Source organism: Phoenix dactylifera, chromosome 4 (assembly GCF_009389715.1).
Source record: "Phoenix dactylifera cultivar Barhee BC4 chromosome 4, palm_55x_up_171113_PBpolish2nd_filt_p, whole genome shotgun sequence".
NCBI classification, from domain to species: Eukaryota; Viridiplantae; Streptophyta; class Magnoliopsida; order Arecales; family Arecaceae; genus Phoenix; species Phoenix dactylifera.
The window spans coordinates 27,995,193-28,010,710 of record NC_052395.1 but is presented as its reverse complement, the minus strand read 5'-3'; positions in this window follow the sequence as shown (position 1 = coordinate 28,010,710).

The window sequence follows — 15,518 nt, the reverse complement described above, 5'->3', positions numbered from 1 at the left end:
ATTTCCTTTCCAAAAAGGTTGCCTTAAGTCCTACGAACACCTTTTGTTCATTAGGAAGGTAGAAGTAATAACCCCTAGTTTCCTTGGGGTACCCTACAAAATAACACTTATCGGACAACTCGAAAATTTTTTCCTTCAACTGGTATCAGAGCCAGGTTGGCCGATGGAATTGGCCTATAATATCTAGAATTATGCATGATTTAATTTTTAAATTTAGATTAGATCTAGATTTATTGATAAAATATCAATCTTGTGCTGAATTATAAGGTTGTCCTGCTATAAGGTTAACCCCTTATAGTGAAAAGGTTGTCCTAGCACAAAATTGAGATTAATTTGTATCATAAAATAAATAGTTTATTTTTGTGAAATTATGCATAATTGATGTTTATGAAATTTCAGTTTTAAATTTATTATGACCACAAAAGTTTAAATATAAATTGTTTATATTTGGAATAAATTGACACCTTGAATCCATGATCATAATACATTTAATAAAGAATTAAATGTTGAATTTAAAATTTAAAATTTGAATTTCAAATAAAGATTTAAAATTCAAAATTTGAAATTCGAATTAAAATTTAAATTTGAACATGGGTTTTGGGGCATGGGTTAGCACAATCAGATTAGTTGATTAGGTTAGACCTAATGTTAGAATTGAATGGAATCATATTGTATTAGACAAATTCATTTTTCAATTTGATCAAACTCAATAGTTTAGTTGATCATGTCCAAACACTTCAATTGGATCTGATTGTGGCTCAGTGGTCGAGCCTGAGTTCAATGATATCTAAATCAACTTGACATACCATTGGTGTCTAAGGCAAGTGGATTTGATCATGGTTTTAATTGGGGCTACCTCTTTCCTGGCCAACTGTTGGTGTCTAGGAAAGAGGTTAATGGCGGCCCTCCCGTGATCTCTCTTACCTGGCCAATTGGTCGTTCAAGTTTTGATTTAGTATCTTGAGACTTGGTACTCACCCATGCCATAAGAAATCAGTGTGACTGATTTAGATGTCCATAGACCAATGAAATTCTATGTCCTCTATATGACTCAGTGCAGTCAGTGGGAGGATATAGAATTATCGGTCTCTCTAAAATCCTCTAAATTATTAGGTCCTTAAAATGATATAGTTATATAGATAACTAGGTCATAGCCTCCCATTAAAATGGATGATAATTGGTCCAGTATTTCAGTTGGACATGCAGGACGCTTCCGTCTGGTGTTCATCTGAATATTGGAATTATCCTTCATTATATGATAGCTCTTTGAGCTATCTGATTGTGATTAGGTTGGCCGAGCTTTCCTCGGGCCTGATCATACATTAGGTAGTGTCATCGAGTTAGTTCATTAATGGTTGGATCTGACCAGGATTTTCAGTGGAGGCCTCCGCCTACTGATTACCACCTGGGGCAAAATAAAATACTAGAAATTATTTAGAGAAATAATTGGTAATGTACCTACCCTTAGATGCATATGGGTTGGCCGAGCTTTCCTCGGGCCTGTATACAGTCCATGTGGATTCTAGTACCCGCTAAGGAATTAAAGTAATTCCTCGAATTAAAGGTAGAGGCTAAATTGATTAAAATAGTGGGAGAAATCTTTAGACTGAAGTCCAAGTCTTTAGAATTAAATAAATCATATACTAATTAGCTCTGGTTTTTCCTTTCAGATATGGCTAACTCATTATCCCTCCGAACACTATTAGACAATGATAAGCTTAATGGACCTAACTTCGATAGCTGGTATCGAAAGATGAAAATAGTATTAGAGCATGAGCGGATCCTGTATGTGATATCGGATCCTGCACCTGAGGAACCTGCAGCCAATGCACCACGTGCAATCAGAGACGCTTATCAGAAGTGGCTCAACGATCGCACTACAGTGCGTTGCATCATGAGGGCCTCGATGAATGACGAGTTTAGTCGTAAATTCGAGGAAGCGCAGCCAGTGGAAATCCTTCAAATGTTGAAGGAGTCTTTCGGCACACCTGATGATGTTGAACGACATAAGACCTCCTGCGCTATATTCAATGCCCGCATGATGAGGAGGGCATCGGTCACCGATCATGTATTGTACATGGTCGAACAAATCGATCGCCTAAGTAAACTTGGCTTTCCTTTGCACGAGCAATTGGGCAAGGATGCCATTTTGAATTCACTTCCCAAGTCCTACCTGACCTTCCTTAGTCATTATAGAATGACTAAACCTGAAGTATCCTATCATGGTTTGCTAGGTTTACTGCAGACCTATGAGAAGGATCACCAACTCAAAAAGGAGTCGGTGAATGTGGTAGGTGGGACTTCTGCAGGACTTTCTTCCTTTAAGAAAGGAAAGAAGAAGAAGGTGCAGAAAGCTCGTGCTGGGGTCTCTAAGCCCAAACAGACTATGAAGCAGAAATCTGATCAGAGTAAGGCAGAATGCTTCTTCTGCAAGAAGCAGGGTCACTGGAAGCGGAACTGTCCGGCTTATTTAGCATCCCTTGATCCAAACAGGCCAAAGAAGAAAATGCAGCAAACAGTTGCTGCACAAGGTAATTATATGATAACACCTTGTAATTTTTCTGTTTATGATTCTACTACCTGGGTATTGGATACCGGAAGTCCAATTAATATTTGCAATTCTTTGCAGGGACTTCAAGTAAGTAGAAGATTCAAGAACGGCGATCGATTCCTAAATGTTGGTGATGGAAGATCTGTTCCAGTCCTAGCTTTAGGAGTCATTGAGTTGTTTTTTGAGTCTGGAGTAGTTATGTTAGATGATTGTCACTTTTGTCCAGCATTCTTGATGAATGTCATCTCTGTAGGCTTTTTGGCCAAGAATGGTTATACCTTTTATATAAATGAAAGATTTTGTGATATCATTTTGAATGATACTAAAATTTTCAGTGGACAAATGAAATATGGCATTTATACTCTATCATTGCCTGTGAATGTAATGTACACCTCTAATAAACGCCCTAATTAGATAATGTCAATGAAGCCTATTTATGGCATTGCCGGTTAGGTCACATAAATAAAAACAGGATAAACAGGTTAGCCCAACAAGGCATTTTAGAAATCAATGATTGTGAATCATTGCCAACTTGTGAATCCTGTCTTCTGGGTAAGATGACCAAGTCACCTTTTTCAGGAAAGGGTGAACGAGCCAGCGATGTTCTTGGCCTCATACATACTGATGTATGTGGACCTATGAACGTAAGTGCCAAAGGTGGTTATGCCTACTTCATAACCTTCACAGATGACCTATCCAGGTATGGGTATGTCTATCTGATGAAGCATAAGTCGGAATCATTTGAAATGTTCAAACGATTTCGTAATGAAGTAGAAAAACAGACTGGAAAGAGTATTAAGATCCTTCGGTCAGACCGAGGAGGAGAATACCTTTCCGGTGATTTCTTGACTTATCTAGAGGAGAATGGGATTCTCTCACAATGGACCCCTCCAGGAACACCTCAGCATAATGGTGTATCCGAAAGGAGGAATCGAACTCTGTTAGACATGGTTCGATCCATGATGGGGTTTACTAGTCTGCCTCTATCTTTTTGGGGTTATGCTTTAGAGTCTGCGTGTATAATACTAAATAAGGTTCCAAGTAAGTCTGTTGAGAAGACTCCATATGAGATATGGACTGGGCGTAAGCCGACACTTTCATACCTTAGGGTTTGGGGATGTCCGGCTTATGTTAAACGTTCTCAAACTGACAAACTGGGTCCTAGGTCCGATAAGTGTTATTTTGTAGGGTACCCCAAGAAACTAGGGGTTATTACTTCTACCTTCCTAATGAACAAAAGGTGTTCGTAGGACTTAAGGCAACTTTTTGGAAAAGGAAATTCCTTAGTGAAGGAATTGTTGCCTCTAAGGTTGAACTTAGTGAAGTTCAACAGGTAAAAAATTTAACACAATCTACTAAACCTAGTCTAATACAACTATTGATTCCAATTCAATTCTAACATTAGGTCTAACCTAATCAACTAATCTGATTGTGCTAACCCATGCCCCAAAACCCATGTTCAAATTTAAATTTTAATTCGAATTTCAAATTTTGAATTTTAAATCTTTATTCGAAATTCAAATTTTAAATTTTAAATTCAACATTTAATTCTTTATTAAATGTATTATGATCATGGATTCAAGATGTCAATTTATTCCAAATATAAACAATTTATATTTAAATTTTGTGGTCATAATAAATTTAAAAGTGAAATTTCATAAATATCAATTATGCATAATTTCACAAAAATAAACTATTTATTTTATGATACAAATTAATCTCAATTTTGTGCTAGGACAACCTTTTCACTATAAGGGGTTAACCTTATAGCAGGACAACCTTATAATTCAGCACAAGATTGATATTTTATCAATAAATCTAGATCTAATCTAAATTTAAAAATTAAATCATGCATAATTCTAGATATTATAGGCCAATTCCATCGGCCAACCTGGCTCTGATACCAGTTGAAGGAAAATATCCCGCAAAATCCGATAAAATCGGATGCCAGGTCAGAAAATCAGTTTTAAAATTTTATCTATTTATTTATAACAGGTATAAATAAATAACATAACTATATTATGTTTACCATACCTCGATTCCGCAGCGGAAGATGGTCAAGGTACTCAGGAACAGAATTTGGTACAGGGCCAAGTTCCCGATCCAGTACCAGATCTAGCATCTGATCCAGTATCTGATCCAGCACTTGGCCCTGTACCAGATTCTGTTCCTGAGTACCTTGACCATCTTCCGCTGCGGGATCGAGGTATGGTAAACATAATATAGTTATGTTATTTATTTATACCTGTTATAAATAAATAGATAAAATTTTAAAACTGATTTTCTGACCTGGCATCCGATTTTATCGGATTTTGCGGGATATTTTTCCTTCAACTGGTATCAGAGCCAGGTTGGCCGATGGAATTGGCCTATAATATCTAGAATTATGCATGATTTAATTTTTAAATTTAGATTAGATCTAGATTTATTGATAAAATATCAATCTTGTGCTGAATTATAAGGTTGTCCTGCTATAAGGTTAACCCCTTATAGTGAAAAGGTTGTCCTAGCACAAAATTGAGATTAATTTGTATCATAAAATAAATAGTTTATTTTTGTGAAATTATGCATAATTGATGTTTATGAAATTTCAGTTTTAAATTTATTATGACCACAAAGTTTAAATATAAATTGTTTATATTTGGAATAAATTGACACCTTGAATCCATGATCATAATACATTTAATAAAGAATTAAATGTTGAATTTAAAATTTAAAATTTGAATTTCAAATAAAGATTTAAAATTCAAAATTTGAAATTCGAATTAAAATTTAAATTTGAACATGGGTTTTGGGGCATGGGTTAGCACAATCAGATTAGTTGATTAGGTTAGACCTAATGTTAGAATTGAATTGGAATCAATAGTTGTATTAGACTAAATTCATTTTTCTAATTTGATCAAACTCAATAGTTTAGTTGATCATGTCCAAACACTTCAATTGGATCTGATTGTGGCTCAGTGGTCGAGCCTGAGTTCAATGACTATCTAAATCAACTTGACATACCATTTGGTGTCTAAGGCAAGTTGGATCTACGGTTATTAATTGGGGCTACCTCTTTCCTGGCCAACTCTGTTGGTGTCTAGGAAAGACGGTTAATGGCGGAACCCTCCCGTGATCTCTCTTACCTGGCCAATGTGGTCGTTCAAGCTTTGATTTAGATATCTTGAGACTTGGTACTCACCCATGTCAATAAGGAAATCAGTATGACTGATTTAGATGTCCATAGACCAATGAAATTCTATGTCCTCTATATGACTCAGTGCAGTCAGTGGGAGGATATAGAATTATCGGTCTCTCTAAAATCCTCTAAATTATTAGGTCCTTAAAATGATATAGTTATATAGATAACTAGGTCATAGCCTCCCATTAAAATGGATGATAATTGGTCCAGTATTTCAGTTGGACATGCAGGACGCTTCCGTCTGGTGTTCATCTGAATATTGGAATTATCCTTCATTATATGATAGCTCTTTGAGCTATCTGATTGTGATTAGGTTGGCCGAGCTTTCCTCGGGCCTGATCATACATTAGGTAGTGTCATCGAGTTAGTTCATTAATGGTTGGATCTGACCAGGATTTTCAGTGGAGGCCTCCGCCTACTGATTACCACCTGGGGCAAAATAAAATACTAGAAATTATTTAGAGAAATAATTGGTAATGTACCTACCCTTAGATGCATATGGGTTGGCCGAGCTTCCTCGGGCCTGTATACAGTCCATGTGGATTCTAGTACCCGCTAAGGAATTAAAGTAATTCCTCGAATTAAAGGTAGAGGCTAAATTTCGATTAAAATAGTGGGAGAAACTTTAGACTAAAGTCCAAGTCTTTAGATTAAATAAATCATATACTAATTAGTTGGTTTTTCCTTTCAGATATGGCTAACTCATTATCCCTCCGAACACTATTAGACAATGATAAGCTTAATGGACCTAACTTCGATAGCTGGTATCGAAAGATGAAAATAGTATTAGAGCATGAGCGGATCCTGTATGTGATATCGGATCCTGCACCTGAGGAACCTGCAGCCAATGCACCACGTGCAATCAGAGACGCTTATCAGAAGTGGCTCAACGATCGCACTACAGTGCGTTGCATCATGAGGGCCTCGATGAATGACGAGTTTAGTCGTAAATTCGAGGAAGCGCAGCCAGTGGAAATCCTTCAAATGTTGAAGGAGTCTTTCGGCACACCTGATGATGTTGAACGACATAAGACCTCCTGCGCTATATTCAATGCCCGCATGAGGGAAGGGGCATCGGTCACCGATCATGTATTGTACATGGTCGAACAAATCGATCGCCTAAGTAAACTTGGCTTTCCTTTGCACGAGCAATTGGGCAAGGATGCCATTTTGAATTCACTTTCCAAGTCCTACCTGACCTTCCTTAGTCATTATAGAATACTAAACCTGAAGTATCCTATCATGGTTTTGCTAGGTTTACTGCAAGACCTATGAGAAGGATCACCAACTCAAAACGAGTCGGTGAATGTGGTAGGTGGACCTTCTGCAGGACTTTCTTCCTTTAAGAAAGAAAGAAGAAGAAGGTGCAAAAAGCTCGTGCTGGGGTCTCTAAGCCCAGCAGACTAGAAGCGTAAAGCCGATAAGAGCAAGGCAGAGTGCTCTGTCTGTAAGATAGATGGGTCATCTGGAAGCGGAACTCCGGCTTACATAGCGTCCCTTGATCGCAACAGGCCTAAAGAAGAAAATCAGCAAACAGGCATGCTCACAAGTAATTTATATATAAGATTTTTTTAAATTATATGATTCTACCACTTGGATATTGGATACCGGAAGTCCAATTAATATTTGCAATTCGTTGCAGGGACTTCAAGTTAGTAGAAGATTCAAGAATGACGAGAGATTCCTGAACGTTGGAGATGGAAGATCAGTTCCAGTCCTAGCTTTAGGAGTCATTCAGCTTGTTTTTGAATCTAGAGTAGTCATATTAGATGATTGTCATTATTGTCCAACATTTTTAATGAATGTCATCTCTGTAGGCCTTTTGGCCAAAAATGGTTATTGTTTATCAATAAAAGAAAATTTTTGTGATATCATTTTGAATGGTATTAAAATTTTTCGTGGACAATTGAAATATGGCATTTATACTCTATCACTGCCTGTGAATGTAATGTACACCTCTAATAAACGCCCTAAGTTAGATAATGTCAATGAAGCCTATTTGTGGCATTGCCGGTTAGGTCACATAAATAAAAACAGGATAAACAGGTTAGCCCAACAGGGCATTTTAGAAATCAATGATTGTGAATCCATTGCCAACTTGTGAATCCTGTCTTCTGGGTAAGATGACCAAGTCACCTTTTTCTGGAAAGGGTGAACGAGCCAGCGATGTTCTTGGCCTCATACATACTGATGTATGTGGACCTATGAACGTAAGTGCCAAAGGTGGTTATGCCTACTTCATAACCTTCACAGATGACCTATCCAGGTATGGGTATGTCTATCTGATGAAGCATAAGTCGGAATCATTTGAAATGTTCAAACAATTTCGTAATGAAGTAGAAAACAGACTGGAAAGAGTATTAAGATCCTTCGGTCAGACCGAGGAGGAGAATACCTTTCTGGTGATTTCTTGACTTATCTAGAGGAGAATGGGATTCTCTCACAATGGACCCCTCCAGGAACACCTCAGCACAATGGTGTATCCGAAGGAAGGAATCGAATCTGTTAGACATGGTTCGATCCATGATGGGGTTTACTAGTCTGCCTGTATCTTTTTTGGGGTTATGCTTAGAGTCTGCTTGTATAATACTAAATAAGGTTTCCAAGTAAGTCTGTTGAGAAGACTCCATATGAGATATGGACTGGGCGTTAAGCCGACACTTTCATACCTTAGGGTTTGGGGATGTCCGGCTTATGTTAAACGTTCTCAAACTGACAAACTTGGTCCTAGATCCGATAAGTGTTATTTTGTAGGGTACCCCAAGGAAACTAGGGGTTATTACTTCTACCTTCCTAATGAACAAAAGGTGTTCGTAGGACTTAAGGCAACCTTTTTGGAAAAAGAATTCCTTAGTGAAGGAATTGTTGCCTCTAAGGTTGAACTTAATGAAGCTCAGCAGATGGAAGATTTAACACAAACTACTGAACCCACAGAACCGGATTCGATTAGATCAAACCCGGAGCCCAATGTAGAAGCACCATTAAGGCGATCAAGTAGAGTACCGCGTCAAGTGGACATATACTACGGTTTCTTGGTCCAAGATGCAGATCCCATTGAGCTTGATGAGAACAATGAGGGTCCGATTACCTATATGGATGCTATGCAAAGGTCCGACTCTGAGTTATGGCTTAATGCCATGAGATCCGAAATAAAATCCATGGAAATCAATAGTTTATGGACACTAGTTGATCCACCTACCCGAAGGGATAAAATCCATAGGGTGCAAATGGATCTCAAAAGAAGAGAGGCGCAGACGGAAAGGTGGAGACCTATAAAGCCCGTCTGGTTGCCAAGGAAGTATCGTCAACGTTATGGTATCGATTATGACGAGACTTTTTCCCTTGTGGGCAATGCTAAAATCTATTCGGATCATGCTAGCTATAGCAGCATATATGGATTTATGAAATCTGGCAAATGGATGTGAAAACAGCTTTTCTAAATGGAGAACTGGAAGAAGAGGTGTAATATGATACAACCTGAGGGTTTCACATCCATAGATGAGTCCAAAGTATGCAAGCTACAAAAGTCCATTTATGGACTTAAGCAAGCTTCTCGAAGTTGGAACATACGTTTTGATAAAACTATCAAAACATATGGCTTCGTTAAGAACGAAGAAGAACCTTGTGTCTACAAGTGGGTTAACGGTTCAGTGATCACATTTTTTGTGTTGTATGTGGATGACATTCTCTTAATTGGGAATGACATTCCTGCATTACAAAATGTGAAACTCTGGCTGTCATCACAGTTCTCCATGAAGGATCTGGGAGAAGCATCCTACATCCTAGGGATGAAAAATCTATAGAGATAGATCTAAGAGGTTGCTTGGATTGTCCCAATCCACGTACATCGACACTATGTTGAAGCGGTTCAACATGGAGAATTCCAAGAAGGGCTATCTTCCGATAGGCCAAGGAAATTTCTCTCTCTAAGAAAGATTGTCCGACAACTTCCGAAGAGAGAGAGCGTATGAGTAGAATCCCATATGCTTCTGCAATAGGTTCTATCATGTACGCCATGACATGTACAAGAAAGGATGTTGCTTACTCACCTAGCAGTAGCGAGTAGGTATCAGTCTGATCCGGATGAGAACCATTGGAAGGTGGTGAAAACCATCCTTAAGTATTTAAGAAATACTAAGGACCAATGGTTAATCTATGGAGAATCAGACTTAAAACTTGTGGGGTTTACAGACTCTAGTTTTCAGTCAGACCATGATGACAGTAAGAGTATGTCAGGATTTGTGTTTACCCTGAATGGAGGAGCAGTCTGCTGGAAAAGTTCCAAGCAGCATTCAGTAGCCGACTCCGTATGCGAAGCAGAGTATGTTGCTGCATCAGATGCGGCAAAGGAAGCTGTTTGGATCAAGAAATTTGTAAATCAACTTGGTGTTGCTCCCTCAATCAACGGTCCAGTTCTTTTGTATTGTGACAATACTGGAGCTATTGCACAAGCAAAGGAGCCAAAGTCTCACCACAGGACCAAGCACATTCTGCGTCGCTACCACCTTGTATGAAAGATCGTGGAACGAGGTGACGTCAATCTTCAGAAGATCGATGGAAAGGAGAACCTAGCTGACCCATTCACTAAAGCCCTTTCTGTAAAGGAATTCGATTATCACAAATCGAAGATGGGTATAAGATACTGTACAAATTGGCTTTAGTCCAAGTGGGAGTTGTTGGGAATTGTGTCCCAAAGCCAATTTTTAATTGTAAGAAATTGGATTATGTATATATTTTATTAAAATGAATAAAAATTTATTCTGGCAATTTTCTATTCATCACAAGTGTTACATCTTCAAATTGAACTCCTGTGTATTATGATGAAGTCCTTAGGACTAATTTAGTGGATAAAAGAGGTTTTATCATTTTAGTCCTTAAACCAGTTCGCGACCAAATGATGAGCTGTCAATTGGACAATAGCTATGTCAAGTATAGGGTCGTTGTGTGTCATTTAGTTGGTTGTCCTCTTAAACCAAGAAGTGTGGAGACACTGTATGGCATACAGGTGAGATGTAGGAGTACATCATCACTGAACAGTGACTCACCTGCGTAGCACTCCACTGTCGGGAGTTAGCTCGCAAAACGTATGGGCATAAGTACCCCTTAGACCTGAGACTGTCACGGTGACTTGCAAGCAACTCACTGTACTTAGGCACTGGATGACCTGAATTTCTAATTCAGGGATCGGAAGGATGCTGGGTGCAGTCAAGTACTCGCGAAGTCTGTGTACGAGTCAAGATGGGATTGACCGCTCCAGATTATAGGAGTTGATGTCTCGCTGTATTTCAATTCAGTAAAACCTTGGCCAGGGTAAACCAAGTGATGGTCACTTGATTTGATTAATTGAAATACACTATGGATGACCGGACCCAGAGTTCGACAGTCCACTCTGAGGTCATCTTGAGCATCGATGGTCATAGGGATGAATTATGCAACAACCATACGTCTAGGTTCTTGAATGTTGCTTTGCATATTCGACCTATCCGGACGTCGGGTATCATTGCTAGATGGTCACCTCGATTAGTGCATGGAGTAGTCCATGTACTACCGGCTTAGTGTTCGAACCTATCGGAGTCACGCACATTAGTCAAGCTAAGTAGGAAGGTCTTGACCCAATTTAATTAAGAATTAAATTGTGGGTCATTTGGAATTTGGTTCTGTCTATGTTCAGCTAGCACTGAACATGAGGTACATGCTAAATTTCATGGATGAACAACTAATTAAGTCTGTATTTCGGATCAATCAAGTTTTAATTAATATAATTGAACTTGATCAGGACTCAATTGTTGAGATTGAATTTGATTGGGTCTAAATTAGTGTAATTGGGCTCGATCATGATTTAATTGGGATTTAATTTCGTATTTGTTCTGATCTAAGTCGGACTTGGATCGAGCCAAAACTGGACCTAATTGTATCTCTAATGAGTCGGACTCATGTGGAATTTTTTCGGGTCAAAAATCATTCAAATGGGCTGTCAATTTGGTTTAGAACCAAATAGGCTTGCTTTATTTCAAAATGGGCTAACCCATTTCCTATTTGACTAATCCCATTTAAATGGTTACGGCTGACTTGTTTTTAAACTCCCATGGACCCGTGGACCACTCCCCTCATGGACCCTTAAGGATTTTTTTGTGAACCACGATGGAGAAAAGCCTGGGAGGAGAAAATAGAGCCTTCTTCCTCCCGGCTTCGTCTCCACACCGTGCCACCGTCTGGCCTCCGGCGGCTCTGCCGTCTGGACCGGAATGTCCGGTTTTGAACCGGCTACATTCCGGTTAAATTTGATTTTTGAAATCCTGCTGTTATCGGATGGATTTACTATTTTTTCCCCACATTTGTTTTTGAAACGAACGTTATGAATTTATAACGTATGGATTCGTAAAGACAGTCATTACTCCTCTTAAATCCTCTCTGCGTTGGCCTATAGATAGACCAACGTTTTCCTCTTGAATACAGAACGAATCAGAGAGAAAAAGGTGTGAATCTGTCCGTGAATTTTGGGAAGAAACTTCACAGACAGAGGCGGCTTCGGTGGGATTTTTCTAAAGGAGAAGAGGAAGAGAGAAGAAGTGGTCCTTCTCTCTCAATCTTCTCCCAGTGGCAAGCATTCAGATCCGGCTTTCTAGTCTCCTCTCTTCTCCTCTGCGATCAGTTCCAAAACTGAAGCTCTCGGGTTGGAAACGGGAGAGAAGGAAGAAGAAGAAGGAGAAGAAAAGAAAAGTGTTTCTTCTAGGGTCCTTTTTGCAAAAAGTGGTTTTGCAAAATACAGATATCGTCCAACCTTCCTACGAAGCTCGACGTACGTGCGAAGTAGAGGGCTTGCAGATCCAGGCCTTGCAGAGTTACCTTCAGGGATCTAGATCCAGATCCAGATTCAAATTACCTCGACCAACTTCCGCTACGGGCTTGAGGTAATTTTACATAAAAGTTAAATTTAATATTTATAATTGTTATAAATAAAATAAGAAAAAATTAAAACTGATTTTTCATGCCTGGCGTTCGATTTTATCGGACAACTCGGAAATTTTTTCCTTCAACTGAATCCATACTAACCCGATGATCATCCCGGGAGCAGACTAGCCTGAAGCCCCGACCGGTCGCCTCGGCTTGCGCCAGCCTTGGCCGACCAACGAGCAGAATTTCCGGAGGCTCAGTCCTCGGATGCCAGGCTAACCCGATGATCATCCCGGGAGCAGACTAGCCTGAAGCCCCGACCGGTCGCCTCGGCTTGCGCCAGCCTTGGCCGACCAACGAGCGGAATTTTCTGAGGCCTGACAACCCTCGGATGCCAGGCTAACCCGATGATCATCCCGGAGCAGACTAGCCTGAAGCCCCGACCGGTCGCCTCGGCTTGCGCCAGCCTTGGCCGACCAACGAGCGGAATTTCCCAAGGCTCGGTCCTCGGATGCCAGGCTAACCCGATGATCATCCCGGGAGCAGACTAGCCTGAAGCCCCGACCGGTCGCCTCGGCTTGCGCCAGCCTTGGCCGACCAACGAGCGGAATTTCCCGAGGCTCGGCCCTCGGATGCCAGGCTAACCCGATGATCATCCCGGGAGCAGACTAGCCTGAAGCCCCGACCGGTCGCCTCGGCTTGCGCCAGCCTTGGCCGACCAACGAGCAGAATTTCCCGAGGCTCGGTCCTCGGATGCCAGGCTAACCCGATGATCATCCCGGGAGCAGACTAGCCTGAAGCCCCGACCGGTCGCCTCGGCTTGCGACAGCCTTGGCCGACCAACGAGCGGAATTTCCTGAGGCCTGACAACCCTCGGATGCCAGGCTAACCCGATGATCATCCCGGGAGCAGACTAGCCTGAAGCCCCGACCGGTCGCCTCGGCTTGCGCCAGCCTTGGCCGACCAACGAGCGGAATTTCCCGAGGCTCGGCCCTCGGATGCCAGGCTAACCCGATGATCATCCCGGGAGCAGACTAGCCTGAAGCCCCGACCGGTCGCCTCGGCTTGCGCCAGCCTTGGCCGACCAACGAGCGGAATTTCCCGAGGCTCGGCCCTCGGATGCCAGGCTAACCCGATGATCATCCCGGGAGCAGACTAGCCTGAAGCCCCGACCGGTCGCCTCGGCTTGCGCCAGCCTTGGCCGACCAACGAGCGGAATTTCCTGAGGCCTAACCCTCGGATGCCTGGCCTAGCGCCGGAAGAATTCCCTGAGGCCTAACCCTCGGATGCCTGGCTTAGCGCCGGAAGAATTTCCTGAGGCCTAACCCTCGGATGCCTGGCTTAGCGCCGGAAGAATTTCCTGAGGCCTAACCCTCGGATGCCTGGCTTAGCGCCGGAAGAATTTCCTGAGGCCTAACCTCGGATGCCTGGCTTAGTGCCGGAAGAATTTCCTGAGGCCTAACCCTCGGATGCCTGGCTTAGCGCCGGAAGAATTTTCTGAGGCCTAATCCTCGGATGCCTGGCTTAGCGCCGGAAGAATTTTCTGAGGCCTAACCCTCGGATGCCTGGCTTAGCGCCGGAAGAATTTCCTGAGGCCTAACCCTCGGATGCCTGGCTTAGTGCCGGAAGAATTTCCTGAGGCCTAACCCTCGGATGCCTGGCTTAGTGCCGGAAGAATTTCCTGAGGCCTAACCCTCAGATACCTGGCCTAGCGCCAGAAGAATTTCAAGAGTCGGGAGTCAGCGAGACGCTACCAAGAGTTAGAAAGAAGAAGGACGAAAGTGAAATGAAGAAACTCTATTTGCATTAACTTTCATTGTTTCAGGGCCGAGACCCATACAACTTGGCAAAACGCCAACACACAAAGAAAAGTACAGAGGGTCAGCTTGGAGGAACCCCCGGGTCGGGAACATCTCATGTCTATAGAGAGGTCCAGCCCTCCAGCCCTCCGGACTAAGAGGAAGGATGTCCGCCGAAATCCTCAGACTGCCAGGTCAGCAACAACCGCCATACGCCATAAAGAAGGCGGGGAGCTCGAAGCGCGCGCGCCTCTCCGAGGGATGGCGGCAATCTCGAAGCATCACTTCCTTCACCCGTTCCCCTTCTGGTTCCAAGCTCGGAAGTGGGGGGCTACTGTTACGGGAACTCAGCCACCATGCCCCACGTGACCGGCACGCGCGCCCAAGAAGACTACAGCTGCCCCTTGATCCAGCAGTCCGACCCCGAGTCGGATATCTTCGGCTTCGCAGCCCGACCCCGAGTCGGCTGCCCCTTGATCCAGTAACCCGACCCCGAGTCGGATATCTTCGGCTTCGCAGCCCGACCCCGAGTCGGCTGCCCCTTGATCCAGCAGTCCGACCCCGAGTCGGATATCTTCGGCTTCGCAGCCCGACCCCGAGTCGGCTGCCCCTTGATCCAGCAATCCGACCCCGAGTCGGCAATCTCTCGACAACGACAGGCTGTTCCCTGAAGCACGCCGCGACCCTCTGCTCCACTACTCCCTGCAACGGTCGTATCCGGCGCTGCTCCACGATCTCCTGTAACAGCCGTACAAAGCGGAGCTCCACTACGCCCTGTCATGGCCGTACCCAGCGCTGCCCCACGACGCCCTGTAACGGCCATGTCAGTGGCAACTCCATCGTGCCACACGATGACCAACCCTCCAGAAGGACCCCCCAGCCTGGTATATATGCGGCTGGGGGGAGAAGGGGGGAGGTAAGCAAGAACTTTCAGAGCATTCTCCTACTTGCTACTATTATCTCTCCTTCTCCTCCAATCTCCTCTGACTTGATCGTCGGAGGGCCCCCACTACCCCAGTGGTGGTGCGAGGCTTGCTTGCAGGTTTTCCGGTGGAAGGTGGAGCACAATCAACACCAACCAAGGCAACTC